Here is a 203-nt window from a genome sequence, read left to right as displayed (position 1 = left end):
AAAAATATTTAGTATGAATTATTGCCCTTGTTCTTGAAAACACGTTCAATTTTTAGCTCGTAATCACTCTAGAAGGCACAATTCTTGACAGATTTTGACGAAACTTGGTATGAGTGTTCGATATCACCCAAGGATAGACCCTATTGAAAATCAGCGAAATCAAAAAATATTTAGTATGAATTATTGCCCTTGTTCTTGAAAAC

The sequence above is a fragment of the Lottia gigantea genome (genome assembly GCF_000327385.1).
Source record: "Lottia gigantea unplaced genomic scaffold LOTGIsca_639, whole genome shotgun sequence".
In the NCBI taxonomy this organism is placed as follows: domain Eukaryota; kingdom Metazoa; phylum Mollusca; class Gastropoda; family Lottiidae; genus Lottia; species Lottia gigantea.
Note: the sequence above shows the minus strand (reverse complement) of the source record.